This window comes from Pungitius pungitius, chromosome 12 (genome assembly GCF_949316345.1).
Source record: "Pungitius pungitius chromosome 12, fPunPun2.1, whole genome shotgun sequence".
Taxonomy (NCBI): domain Eukaryota; kingdom Metazoa; phylum Chordata; class Actinopteri; order Perciformes; family Gasterosteidae; genus Pungitius; species Pungitius pungitius.
The window spans coordinates 14,239,734-14,254,779 of NC_084911.1; the positions used below are offsets into that span (position 1 = coordinate 14,239,734).

The 15,046-nt window shown below is 28.1% G+C and overlaps 3 non-coding genes across 3 annotated transcripts; all 3 read right to left on the reverse strand.

Moving 5' to 3' along the window:
* Positions 1–6,026: 6,026 nt before the first annotated feature.
* LOC134133056 (small nucleolar RNA U3) lies at positions 6,027–6,242 on the reverse strand. The gene has a single exon (XR_009957185.1). It is a non-coding gene; the product is annotated as a small nucleolar RNA U3 (small nucleolar RNA).
* Positions 6,243–9,138: 2,896 nt separating this feature from the next.
* Positions 9,139–9,354, reverse strand: LOC134133057 (small nucleolar RNA U3). The gene has a single exon (XR_009957186.1). It is a non-coding gene; the product is annotated as a small nucleolar RNA U3 (small nucleolar RNA).
* Positions 9,355–12,396: 3,042 nt separating this feature from the next.
* Positions 12,397–12,612, reverse strand: LOC134133059 (small nucleolar RNA U3). Its single transcript, XR_009957188.1, has one exon. It is a non-coding gene; the product is annotated as a small nucleolar RNA U3 (small nucleolar RNA).
* Positions 12,613–15,046: the final 2,434 nt, after the last annotated feature.

Sequence of the window (15,046 nt, forward strand, 5' to 3'; positions counted from 1 at the left end):
TTACAGTAGAATGTTACAGTAGAATAGTGTGATAGAATGTTGCAGTAGAATAGTGCGATATAATGTTACAGTATAGAATGTTACAGTAGAATGTTACAGTAAAATGATAAATTAGAACGTTTTAATAGAATGTTGCAGTATAGAATGTTACATTAGAATGTTATAATAGAATATTACAGTAGAATGATACATTTGAATCTTTCAGTAGAATGTTAAGTTAGAATGTTAATAGAATGTTACATTAGAATGTTTTAATAGAATGTTGCAGTAAAATGTTACAACATAGAATGTTACAGTAAAAAATGTTACAATAGAATGTTACAATAGAATGATAAATTAGAATGTTACAGTAAAGTAATTAAATTAGAACCTTTTAATAGAATGTTGCAGTAGAGTGTTACAGCATAGAATGTTACATTAAAGAATGTTACATTACAATGTTACATTATAGAATGTTACAATGTAATTTTACAGTAGAATGTTAATAGAATGTTACATTAGAATGTCTTAATAGAATGTTGCAGTAAAATGTTACATCATAGAATGTTACAGTATAGAATGTTACAGTAGAATGATACATTAAGACGGTTTAATAGAATGTTGCAGTAGAGTGTTACAGCATAGAATGTTACAGTATAGAATGTTACATTACAATGTTACAGTATAGAATGTTGCATTAGAATATTACAGTAGAATGATACATTAAGACGGTTTAATAGAATGTTGCAGTAGAGTGTTACAGCATAGAATGTTACAGTATAGAATGTTACATTACAATGTTACAGTATAGAATGTTGCATTAGAATATTACAGTAGAATGATACATTAGAATGTTTTAATAGAATGTTGCAGTAAAGTAATTAAATTAGAACCTTTTTATAGAATGTTACAGTAAAGAATGTTTCATTAAAATGTTACAGTAAAGGATGTTACATCAGAATGTTACAGTAGAATAATTCAACAGAATGTTACAGTAGAATGTTACATTAGAATATTTCAATAGAATGTTGCAGTAGAATGTTACATTACAATGTTACAGTATAAAATGTTACAGTAGAATGTTACAGTAGAATGTTACAGTAGAATAGTGTGATAGAATGTTGCAGTAGAATAGTGCGATATAATGTTACAGTATAGAATGTTACAGTAGAATGTTACAGTAAAATGATAAATTAGAACGTTTTAATAGAATGTTGCAGTATAGAATGTTACATTAGAATGTTATAATAGAATATTACAGTAGAATGATACATTTGAATCTTTCAGTAGAATGTTAATAGAATGTTACATTAGAATGTTTTAATAGAATGTTGCAGTAAAATGTTACAACATAGAATGTTACAGTAAAAAATGTTACAATAGAATGTTACAATAGAATGATAAATTAGAATGTTACAGTAAAGTAATTAAATTAGAACCTTTTAATAGAATGTTGCAGTAGAGTGTTACAGCATAGAATGTTACATTAAAGAATGTTACATTACAATGTTACATTATAGAATGTTACAATGGAATTTTACAGTAGAATGTTAATAGAATGTCACATTAGAATGTCTTAATAGAATGTTGCAGTAAAATGTTACATCATAGAATGTTACAGTATAGAATGTTACAGTAGAATGATACATTAAGACGGTTTAATAGAATGTTGCAGTAGAGTGTTACAGCATAGAATGTTACAGTATAGAATGTTACATTACAATGTTACAGTATAGAATGTTGCATTAGAATATTACAGTAGAATGATACATTAGAATGTTTTAATAGAATGTTGCAGTAAAGTAATTAAATTAGAACCTTTTTATAGAATGTTACAGTAAAGAATGTTTCATTAAAATGTTACAGTAAAGGATGTTACATCAGAATGTTACAGTAGAATAATTCAACAGAATGTTACAGTAGAATGTTACATTAGAATATTTCAATAGAATGTTGCAGTAGAATGTTACATTACAATGTTACAGTATAAAATGTTACAGTAGAATGTTACAGTAGAATGTTACAGTAGAATAGTGTGATAGAATGTTGCAGTAGAATAGTGCGATATAATGTTACAGTATAGAATGTTACAGTAGAATGTTACAGTAAAATGATAAATTAGAACGTTTTAATAGAATGTTGCAGTATAGAATGTTACATTAGAATGTTATAATAGAATATTACAGTAGAATGATACATTTGAATCTTTCAGTAGAATGTTAATAGAATGTTACATTAGAATGTTTTAATAGAATGTTGCAGTAAAATGTTACAACATAGAATGTTACAGTAAAAAATGTTACAATAGAATGTTACAATAGAATGATAAATTAGAATGTTACAGTAAAGTAATTAAATTAGAACCTTTTAATAGAATGTTGCAGTAGAGTGTTACAGCATAGAATGTTACATTAAAGAATGTTACATTACAATGTTACATTATAGAATGTTACAATGGAATTTTACAGTAGAATGTTAATAGAATGTTACATTAGAATGTCTTAATAGAATGTTGCAGTAAAATGTTACATCATAGAATGTTACAGTATAGAATGTTACAGTAGAATGATACATTAAGACGGTTTAATAGAATGTTGCAGTAGAGTGTTACAGCATAGAATGTTACAGTATAGAATGTTACATTACAATGTTACAGTATAGAATGTTGCATTAGAATATTACAGTAGAATGATACATTAGAATGTTTTAATAGAATGTTGCAGTAAAGTAATTAAATTAGAACCTTTTTATAGAATGTTACAGTAAAGAATGTTTCATTAAAATGTTACAGTATAGGATGTTACATCAGAATGTTACAGTAGAATAATTCAACAGAATGTTACAGTAGAATGTTACATTAGAATATTTCAATAGAATGTTGCAGTAGAATGTTACATTACAATGTTACAGTATAAAATGTTACAGTAGAATGTTACAGTAGAATGTTACAGTAGAATAGTGTGATAGAATGTTGCAGTAGAATAGTGCGATATAATGTTACAGTATAGAATGTTACAGTAGAATGTTACAGTAAAATGATAAATTAGAACGTTTTAATAGAATGTTGCAGTATAGAATGTTACATTAGAATGTTATAATAGAATATTACAGTAGAATGATACATTTGAATCTTTCAGTAGAATGTTAAGTTAGAATGTTAATAGAATGTTACATTAGAATGTTTTAATAGAATGTTGCAGTAAAATGTTACAACATAGAATGTTACAGTAAAAAATGTTACAATAGAATGTTACAATAGAATGATAAATTAGAATGTTACAGTAAAGTAATTAAATTAGAACCTTTTAATAGAATGTTGCAGTAGAGTGTTACAGCATAGAATGTTACATTAAAGAATGTTACATTACAATGTTACATTATAGAATGTTACAATGTAATTTTACAGTAGAATGTTAATAGAATGTTACATTAGAATGTCTTAATAGAATGTTGCAGTAAAATGTTACATCATAGAATGTTACAGTATAGAATGTTACAGTAGAATGATACATTAAGACGGTTTAATAGAATGTTGCAGTAGAGTGTTACAGCATAGAATGTTACAGTATAGAATGTTACATTACAATGTTACAGTATAGAATGTTGCATTAGAATATTACAGTAGAATGATACATTAGAATGTTTTAATAGAATGTTGCAGTAAAGTAATTAAATTAGAACCTTTTTATAGAATGTTACAGTAAAGAATGTTTCATTAAAATGTTACAGTATAGGATGTTACATCAGAATGTTACAGTAGAATAATTCAACAGAATGTTACAGTAGAATGTTACATTAGAATATTTCAATAGAATGTTGCAGTAGAATGTTACATTACAATGTTACAGTATAAAATGTTACAGTAGAATGTTACAGTAGAATAGTGCGATAGAATGTTGCAGTAGAATAGTGCGATAGAATGTTACAGTATAGAATGTTACAGTAGAATGTTATAATAGAATATTACAGTAGAATGTTAAGTTAGAAGGTTAATAGAATGTTACATTAGAATGTTTTAATAGAATGTTGCAGTAAAATGTTACATCATAGAATGTTACAGTTAAGAATGAATGTTACAGTATAGAATGTTACATTAGAATGTTACAGTAAAGTAATTAAATTAGAACCTTTTAATAGAATGTTACAGTAAAATGGTACATCATAGAATGTTACAGTAAAGAATGTTACATTACAATGTTACATTAGAATGTTACAGTAAAGTAATTAAATTAGAACCTTTTAATAGAATGTTACAGTAAAGTAATTAAATTAGAACCTTTTAATAGAATGTTGCAGTAGAGTGTTACAGCATAGAATGTTACAGTATAGAATGTTACATTATAGAATGTTATAATAGAATATTACTGTAGAATGATACATTAGAATGTTTCAGTAGAATGTTACATTGCAAAGTTACAGTATAGAATGTTACAATGGAATTTTACAGTAGAATGTTAATAGAATGTTACATTTGAATGTCTTAATAGAATGTTGCAGTAAAATGTTACATCATAGAATGTTACAGTATAGAATGTTACAGTAGAATTATACATTAGAATGTTACAGTAGAATGATACATTAAGACGGTTTAATAGAATGTTGCAGTAGAGTGTTACAGCATAGGATGTTACAGTATAGAATGTTACATTACAATGTTACAGTATAGAATGTTGCATTAGAATATTACAGTAGAATGATACATTAGAATGTTTTAATAGAATGTTGCAGTAAAGTAATTAAATTAGAACCTTTTTATAGAATGTTACAGTAAAGAATGTTACATTAAAATGTTACAGTATAGGATGTTACATCAGAATGTTACAGTAGAATAATTCAACAGAATGTTACAGTAGAATGTTACATTAGAATATTTCAATAGAATGTTGCAGTAGAATGTTACATTACAATGTTACAGTATAAAATGTTACAGTAGAATGTTACAGTAGAATAGTGCGATGGAATGTTGCAGTAGAATAGTGCGATAGAATGTTACAGTATAGAATGTTACAGTAGAATGTAATAATATAACATTACAGTAGAATGTTAAGTTAGAAGGTTAATAGAATGTTACATTAGAATGTTTTAATAGAATGTTGCAGTAAAATGTTACATCATAGAATGTTACAGTTAAGAATGAATGTTACAGTATAGAATGTTACATTAGAATGTTACAGTAAAGTAATTAAATTAGAACCTTTTAATAGAATGTTACAGTAAAGTAATTAAATTAGAACCTCTTAATAGAATGTTGCAGTAGAGTGTTACAGCATAGAATGTTACAGTTAAGAATGTTACAGTATAGAATGTTACATTATAGAATGTTATAATAGAATATTACTGTAGAATGATACATTAGAATGTTTCAGTAGAATGTTACATTGCAAAGTTACAGTATAGAATGTTACAATGGAATTTTACAGTAGAATGTTAATAGAATGTTACATTTGAATGTCTTAATAGAATGTTACAGTAGAATAATTTAACAGAATGTTACAGTAGAATGTTACATTAGAATATTTCAATAGAATGTTGCAGTAGAATGTTACAGTAAAGAATGTTACATTACAATGTTACAGTAAAAAATGTTACAATAGAATGTTACAGTAGAATGATAAATTAGAATGTTACAGTAAAGTAATTAAATTAGAACGTTTTAATAGAATGTTGCAGTAGAATCTTACAGCATAGAATGTTACAGTAGAATGATACATTTGAATAGTTCAGTAGAATGTTACAGTATAGAATGTTAGAATAGAATGTTACAGTAGAATAGTGCGATAGAATGTTGCAGTAGAATAGTGCAATAGAATGTTGAAGTAGAATGTTACAGTATAGAATGTTACAATAGTATATTACAGCAGAATGATACATTAGCATGTTTCAGTTGAATGCTACAGTAAAGAATGTTACATTAAAATGTTACAGTTTAGAATGTTGCATTAGATGGTTTCAGTAGAATGTGACAGTAAAATGTTAAATTAGAATGTTCTAATAGAATGTTAATATATAAATAAGAATAAATAAAACTCTATTCACATAGTCTGATAACCACTCGGTCCATATTTCCCACCTCTTTACTCCACTAGGAAGTAAAGAGCGGTCATCAATGGCAGAAAGCTTGTGAACTGATTCACGTCTCTGTGCCCGCTTCACGCCCAGTGGGAAATATCACATTTCATCATCGTGGATAGGGAGGCCATACCATTTTGAAACACACTTCTCAAGTCGGAAACTATAGAAATGATCCCTGAAAGTATAGTCTTAGTTTGCTTGAGGATGAAAACGGGATCTGACTTTCAAAATAACAACTATCACCGATGGTTCTCCTTTTGGTACCACCAGAGTATGTTCCTTTGGTGCTGAGGCAGACTGTGAGGCGCTGGACAGAGGCAAACGAAGCCATGCAGGACTTCTTGGATTGATGGACTGCGATCCGCAGTGTGGACCTCTTGGGAGGTAATCCACAGCATTACATTACAAAGTTACAGTATAGAATGTTACAAGAGAATTTTACAGTAGAATGTTTTAATAGAATGTTACAGTAAAAAATGCTACAGTATAGAATGTTACAATAGAATGATACATTAGAACGTTTTAATAGAATGTTGCAGTAGAGTGTTACAGTAGAATGTTACATTGCAAAGTTACAGTATAGAATGTTACAATGCAATTTTACAGTAGAATGTTAATAGAATGTTACATTTGAATGTCTTAATAGAATGTTGCAGTAAAATGTTACATCATAGAATGTCACAGTATAGAATGTTACAGTAGAATTATACATTAGAATGTTACAGTAGAATGATACATTAAGACGGTTTAATAGAATGTTGCAGTAGAGTGTTACAGCATAGAATGTTACAGTAAAGAATGTTACATTACAATGTTACAGTATAGAATGTTGCATTAGAATATTACAGTAGAATGATACATTAGAATGTTTTAATAGAATGTTGCAGTAAAGTAATTAAATTAGAACCTTTTTATAGAATGTTGCAGTAGAGTGTTACAGTATAGAATGTTACAGTAAAGAATGTTACATTACAATGTTACAGTATAAAATGTTACAGTAGAATGTTACAGTAGAATAGTGCGATAGAATGTTGCAGTAGAATAGTGCGATAGAATGTTACAGTATAGAATGTTACAGTAGAATGTTACAGTTAAATGATAAATTAGAACGTTTTAATAGAATGTTGCAATATAGAATGTTACATTAGAATGTTATAATAGAATATTACAGTAGAATGATACATTTGAATCTTTCAGTAGAATGTTAGAGTAGAATGTTAATAGAATGTTACATTAGAATGTTTTAATAGAATGTTGCAGCAAAATGTTACATCATAGAATGTTACAGTATAGAATGTTACAGTAAAGTAATTAAATTAGAACCTTTTAATAGAATGTTGCAGTAGAGTGTTACAGCATAGAATGTTACATTAAAGAATGTTACATTACAATGTTACATTATAGAATGTTACAATGGAATTTTACAGTAGAATGTTAATAGAATGTTACATTAGAATGTCTTAATAGAATGTTTCAGTAAAATGTTACATCATAGAATGTTACAGTATAGAATGTTACAGTAGAATGATACATTAAGACGGTTTAATAGAATGTTGCAGTAGAGTGTTACAGCATAGAATGTTACAGTATAGAATGTTACATTACAATGTTACAGTATAGAATGTTGCATTAGAATATTACAGTAGAATGATACATTAGAATGTTTTAATAGAATGTTGCAGTAAAGTAATTAAATTAGAACCTTTTTATAGAATGTTGCAGTAGAGTGTTACAGTATAGAATGTTACATTAAAATGTTACAGTATAGAATGTTACATCAGAATGTTACAGTAGAATAATTCAACAGAATGTTACAGTAGAATGTTACATTAGAATATTTCAATAGAATGTTGCAGTAGAATGTTACAGTAAAGAATGTTACATTACAATGTTACAGTAAAAAATGTTACAATAGAATGTTACAGTAGAATGATAAATTAGAATGTTACAGTAGAGTAATTAAATTAGAACGTTTTAATAGAATGTTGCAGTAGAATCTTACAGCATAGAATGTTACAGTAGAATGATACATTTGAATAGTTCAGTAGAATGTTACAGTATAGAATGTTAGAATAGAATGTTACAGTAGAATAGTGCGATAGAATGTTGCAGTAGAATAGTGCAATAGAATGTTGAAGTAGAATGTTACAGTATAGAATTTTACAATAGTATATTACAGCAGAATGATACATAAGAATGTTTCAGTTGAATAATTCAACAGAATGTTACAGTAGAATGTTACATTAGAATATTTCAATAGAATGTTGCAGTAGAATGTTACAGTAAAGAATGTTACATTACAATGTTACAGTATAAAATGTTACAGTAGAATGTTACAGTAGAATAGTGTGATAGAATGTTGCAGTAGAATAGTGCGATATAATGTTACAGTATAGAATGTTACAGTAGAATGTTACAGTAAAATGATAAATTAGAACGTTTTAATAGAATGTTGCAGTATAGAATGTTACATTAGAATGTTATAATAGAATATTACAGTAGAATGATACATTTGAATCTTTCAGTAGAATGTTAAGTTAGAATGTTAATAGAATGTTACATTAGAATGTTTTAATAGAATGTTGCAGTAAAATGTTACAACATAGAATGTTACAGTAAAAAATGTTACAATAGAATGTTACAATAGAATGATAAATTAGAATGTTACAGTAAAGTAATTAAATTAGAACGTTTTAATAGAATGTTGCAGTAGAATCTTACAGCATAGAATGTTACAGTAGAATGATACATTTGAATAGTTCAGTAGAATGTTACAGTATAGAATGTTAGAATAGAATGTTACAGTAGAATAGTGCGATAGAATGTTGCAGTAGAATAGTGCGATAGAATGTTGAAGTAGAATGTTACAGTATAGAATGTTACAATAGTATATTACAGCAGAATGATACATTAGCATGTTTCAGTTGAATGCTACAGTAAAGAATGTTACATTAAAATGTTACAGTTTAGAATGTTGCATTAGATGGTTTCAGTAGAATGTTACAGTAAAATGTTAAATTAGAATGTTCTAATAGAATGTTAATATATAAATAAGAATAAATAAAACTCTATTCACATAGTCTGATAACCACTCGGTCCATATTTCCCACCTCTTTACTCCACTAGGAAGTAAAGAGCGGTCATCAATGGCAGAAAGCTTGTGAACTGATTCACGTCTCTGTGCCCGCTTCACGCCCAGTGGGAAATATCACATTTCATCATCGTGGATAGGGAGGCCATACCATTTTGAAACACACTTCTCAAGTCGGAAACTATAGAAATGATCCCTGAAAGTATAGTCTTAGTTTGCTTGAGGATGAAAACGGGATCTGACTTTCAAAATAACAACTATCACCGATGGTTCTCCTTTTGGTACCACCAGAGTATGTTCCTTTGGTGCTGAGGCAGACTGTGAGGCGCTGGACAGAGGCAAACGAAGCCATGCAGGACTTCTTGGATTGATGGACTGCGATCCGCAGTGTGGACCTCTTGGGAGGTAATCCACAGCATTACATTACAAAGTTACAGTATAGAATGTTACAAGAGAATTTTACAGTAGAATGTTTTAATAGAATGTTACAGTAAAAAATGCTACAGTATAGAATGTTACAATAGAATGATACATTAGAACGTTTTAATAGAATGTTGCAGTAGAGTGTTACAGTAGAATGTTACATTGCAAAGTTACAGTATAGAATGTTACAATGCAATTTTACAGTAGAATGTTAATAGAATGTTACATTTGAATGTCTTAATAGAATGTTGCAGTAAAATGTTACATCATAGAATGTCACAGTATAGAATGTTACAGTAGAATTATACATTAGAATGGTACAGTAGAATGATACATTAAGACGGTTTAATAGAATGTTGCAGTAGAGTGTTACAGCATAGAATGTTACAGTAAAGAATGTTACATTACAATGTTACAGTATAGAATGTTACAATAGAATGATACATTAGAACGTTTTAATAGAATGTTGCAGTAGAGTGTTACAGTAGAATGTTACATTGCAAAGTTACAGTATAGAATGTTACAATGCAATTTTACAGTAGAATGTTAATAGAATGTTACATTTGAATGTCTTAATAGAATGTTGCAGTAAAATGTTACATCATAGAATGTCACAGTATAGAATGTTACAGTAGAATTATACATTAGAATGTTACAGTAGAATGATACATTAAGACGGTTTAATAGAATGTTGCAGTAGAGTGTTACAGCATAGAATGTTACAGTATAGAATGTTACATTACAATGTTACAGTATAGAATGTTGCATTAGAATATTACAGTAGAATAGTGCGATAGAATGTTGCAGTAGAATAGTGCGATAGAATGTTACAGTATAGAATGTTACAGTAGAATGTTACAGTAAAATGATAAATTAGAACGTTTTAATAGAATGTTGCAATATAGAATGTTACATTAGAATGTTATAATAGAATATTACAGTAGAATGATACATTTGAATCTTTCAGTAGAATGTTATAGTAGAATGTTAATAGAATGTTACATTAGAATGTTTTAATAGAATGTTGCAGCAAAATGTTACATCATAGAATGTTACAGTATAGAATGTTACATTAGAATGTTACAGTAAAGTAATTAAATTAGAACCTTTTAATAGAATGTTGCAGTAGAGTGTTACAGCATAGAATGTTACATTAAAGAATGTTACAATGGAATTTTACAGTAGAATGTTAATAGAATGTTACATTAGAATGTCTTAATAGAATGTTGCAGTAGAATGTTACATCATAGAATGTTACAGTATAGAATGTTACAGTAGAATGATACATTAAGACGGTTTAATAGAATGTTGCTGTAGAGTGTTACAGCATAGAATGTTACAGTATAGAATGTTACATTACAATGTTACAGTATAGAATGTTGCATTAGAATATTACAGTAGAATGATACATTAGAATGTTTTAATAGAATGTTGCAGTAAAGTAATTAAATTAGAACCTTTTTATAGAATGTTACAGTAAAGAATGTTACATTAAAATGTTACAGTATAGGATGTTACATCAGAATGTTACAGTAGAATAATTCAACAGAATGTTACAGTAGAATGTTACATTAGAATATTTCAATAGAATGTTGCAGTAGAATGTTACAGTAAAGAATGTTACATTACAATGTTACAGTAAAAAATGTTACAATAGAATGTTACAGTAGAATGATAAATTAGAATGTTACAGTAAAGTAATTAAATTAGAACGTTTTAATAGAATGTTGCAGTAGAATCTTACAGCATAGAATGTTACAGTAGAATGATACATTTGAATAGTTCGGTAGAATGTTACAGTATAGAATGTTAGAATAGAATGTTACAGTAGAATAGTGCGATAGAATGTTGCAGTAGAATAGTGCAATAGAATGTTGAAGTAGAATGTTACAGTATAGAATGTTACAATAGTATATTACAGCAGAATGATACATAAGAATGTTTCAGTTGAATAATTCAACAGAATGTTACAGTAGAATGTTACATTAGAATATTTCAATAGAATGTTGCAGTAGAATGTTACAGTAAAGAATGTTACATTACAATGTTACAGTATAAAATGTTACAGTAGAATGTTACAGTAGAATAGTGCGATAGAATGTTGCAGTAGAATAGTGCGATAGAATGTTACAGTATAGAATGTTACAGTAGAATGTTACAGTAAAATGATAAATTAGAACGTTTTAATAGAATGTTGCAGTATAGAATGTTACATTAGAATGTTATAATAGAATATTACATTACAATGTTACAGTATAGAATGTTACAGTAAAATGATAAATTAGAACGTTTTAATAGAATGTTGCATTATAGAATGTTACATTAGAATGTTATAGTAGAATATTACAGTAGAATGATACATTTGAATCTTTCAGTAGAATGTTACAGTAGAATGATAAATTAGAATGTTACAGTAAAGTAATTAAATTAGAACGTTTTAATAGAATGTTGCAGTAGAATCTTACAGCATAGAATGTTACAGTAGAATGATACATTTGAATAGTTCAGTAGAATGTTACAGTATAGAATGTTAGAATAGAATGTTACAGTAGAATAGTGCGATAGAATGTTGCAGTAGAATAGTGCGATAGAATGTTGAAGTAGAATGTTACAGTATAGAATGTTACAATAGTATATTACAGCAGAATGATACATTAGCATGTTTCAGTTGAATGCTACAGTAAAGAATGTTACATTAAAATGTTACAGTTTAGAATGTTGCATTAGATGGTTTCAGTAGAATGTTACAGTAAAATGTTAAATTAGAATGTTCTAATAGAATGTTAATATATAAATAAGAATAAATAAAACTCTATTCACATAGTCTGATAACCACTCGGTCCATATTTCCCACCTCTTTACTCCACTAGGAAGTAAAGAGCGGTCATCAATGGCAGAAAGCTTGTGAACTGATTCACGTCTCTGTGCCCGCTTCACGCCCAGTGGGAAATATCACATTTCATCATCGTGGATAGGGAGGCCATACCATTTTGAAACACACTTCTCAAGTCGGAAACTATAGAAATGATCCCTGAAAGTATAGTCTTAGTTTGCTTGAGGATGAAAACGGGATCTGACTTTCAAAATAACAACTATCACCGATGGTTCTCCTTTTGGTACCACCAGAGTATGTTCCTTTGGTGCTGAGGCAGACTGTGAGGCGCTGGACAGAGGCAAACGAAGCCATGCAGGACTTCTTGGATTGATGGACTGCGATCCGCAGTGTGGACCTCTTGGGAGGTAATCCACAGCATTACATTACAAAGTTACAGTATAGAATGTTACAAGAGAATTTTACAGTAGAATGTTTTAATAGAATGTTACAGTAAAAAATGCTATAGTATAGAATGTTACAATAGAATGATACATTAGAACGTTTTAATAGAATGTTGCAGTAGAGTGTTACAGTAGAATGTTACATTGCAAAGTTACAGTTTAGAATGTTACAATGCAATTTTACAGTAGAATGTTAATAGAATGTTACATTTGAATGTCTTAATAGAATGTTGCAGTAAAATGTTACATCATAGAATGTCACAGTATAGAATGTTACAGTAGAATTATACATTAGAATGTTACAGTAGAATGATACATTAAGACGGTTTAATAGAATGTTGCAGTAGAGTGTTACAGCATAGAATGTTACAGTATAGAATGTTACATTACAATGTTACAGTATAGAATGTTGCATTAGAATATTACAGTAGAATGATACATTAGAATGTTTTAATAGAATATTGCAGTAAAGTAATTAAATTAGAACCTTTTTATAGAATGTTGCAGTAGAGTGTTACAGTATAGAATGTTACAGTAAAGAATGTTACATTACAATGTTACAGTATAAAATGTTACAGTAGAATGTTACAGTAGAATAGTGCGATAGAATGTTGCAGTAGAATAGTGCGATAGAATGTTACAGTATAGAATGTTACAGTAGAATGTTACAGTTAAATGATAAATTAGAACGTTTTAATAGAATGTTGCAATATAGAATGTTACATTAGAATGTTATAATAGAATATTACAGTAGAATGATACATTTGAATCTTTCAGTAGAATGTTAAGTTAGAATGTTAATAGAATGTTACATTAGAATGTTTTAATAGAATGTTGCAGTAAAATGATAAATTAAAACGTTTTAATAGAATGTTGCAGTATAGAATGTTACATTAGAATGTTATAGTACAATATTACAGTAGAATGATACATTTGAATCTTTCAGTAGAATGTTAGAGTAGAATGTTAATAGAATGTTACATTAGAATGTTTTAATAGAATGTTGCAGCAAAATGTTACATCATAGAATGTTACAGTATAGAATGTTACATTAGAATGTTACAGTAAAGTAATTAAATTAGAACCTTTTAATAGAATGTTGCAGTAGAGTGTTACAGCATAGAATGTTACATTAAAGAATGTTACATTACAATGTTACATTATAGAATGTTACAATGGAATTTTACAGTAGAATGTTAATAGAATGTTACATTAGAATGTCTTAATAGAATGTTTCAGTAAAATGTTACATCATAGAATGTTACAGTATAGAATGTTACAGTAGAATGATACATTAAGACGGTTTAATAGAATGTTGCAGTAGAGTGTTACAGCATAGAATGTTACAGTATTGAATGTTACATTACAATGTTACAGTATAGAATGTTGCATTAGAATATTACAGTAGAATGATACATTAGAATGTTTTAATAGAATGTTGTAGTAAAGTAATTAAATTAGAACCTTTTTATAGAATGTTACAGTAAAGAATGTTACATTAAAATGTTACAGTATAGGATGTTACATCAGAATGTTACAGTAGAATAATTCAACAGAATGTTACAGTAGAATGTTACATTAGAATATTTCAATAGAATGTTGCAGTAGAATGTTACATTACAATGTTACAGTATAAAATGTTACAGTAGAATGTTACAGTAGAATAGTGCGATAGAATGTTGCAGTAGAATAGTGCGATAGAATGTTACAGTATAGAATGTTACAGTAGAATGTTATAATAGAATATTACAGTAGAATGTTAAGTTAGAAGGTTAATAGAATGTTACATTTGAATGTTTTAATAGAATGTTGCAGTAGAGTGTTACAGTAGAATGTTACATTGCAAAGTTACAGTATAGAATGTTACAATGCAATTTTACAGTAGAATGTTAATAGAATGTTACATTTGAATGTCTTAATAGAATGTTGCAGTAAAATGTTACATCATAGAATGTCACAGTATAGAATGTTACAGTAGAATTATACATTAGAATGTTACAGTAGAATGATACATTAAGACGGTTTAATAGAATGTTGCAGTAGAGTGTTACAGCATAGAATGTTACAGTAAAGAATGTTACATTACAATGTTACAGTATAGAATGTTACAATAGAATGATACATTAGAACGTTTTAATAGAATGTTGCAGTAGAGTGTTACAGTAGAATGTTACATTGCAAAGTTACAGTATAGAATGTTACAAT